A 799-nucleotide genomic window follows, 5' to 3' on the forward strand; every position below is an offset into this window, starting at 1 on the left:
ACAGATAGAAACAAAGGAATTGGTAGCGAATTGAGATGGGAGGGAGTTACACAATGGCCGGCGTTCCCAACAGAAAATTCCTTAATATGTAACACGCTTTTGCCTAGACCCTCTCCTCTCCTCTGCGCCCTCTGTGAGAGAAACTATTCGTGCTTTAGAACACCCGAGAACTATTTGAACATCTCTGATGAATGATTTTCGCGCCCAAATATAAACATGCATTAAATTTCCATACCTATCAATTATCCGTAAATTATAGGTGTTGAATTCCTTTTGTTTTGTTCTCCGTAGGGGATTTAAGCCTGTCAATATATGCAGGGGATCCTCTTATTTGTAAGAATTGTCCTTTCAACTCTATGGCAGGCTGGAGTATTTGGACGTGATTTACCTATCAGCTGATGGCGTGAGTTCTCTATAGGCGATCGTCTAAAAAGGGGAACAGAAAAAAAGATAAAATAAAGAGGGAAAGACGAAGATTGAAAAAAAATCTAAAAGTGGGGAAAAGAAGTATGAAATAAAACCTAAAAAGAGGGAAAAAAATAAAATTGGGAAAAGAAGAATGAAAAAAGAAAATCTTAAAATGGGGAAACGAATAATGATATAACATCTAAAAAAGGGGGGAAGCAAAAAATGAAAAATGGGGAAAAGAAGAATGAAAAAATAAAAATGGGGAAACGAAAAAAGTATAAAAACGAGGAACGAAAATTAAAATATATCTTAAAATGGGGAAAGAATAACAAGAAAAAAGTTTCTAAACATGGGGAAACGAATGATAATATTTAGAGAAGTCTAAAAAGGG

Source organism: Penaeus monodon, chromosome 19 (genome assembly GCF_015228065.2).
Source record: "Penaeus monodon isolate SGIC_2016 chromosome 19, NSTDA_Pmon_1, whole genome shotgun sequence".
In the NCBI taxonomy this organism is placed as follows: Eukaryota; Metazoa; Arthropoda; class Malacostraca; order Decapoda; family Penaeidae; genus Penaeus; species Penaeus monodon.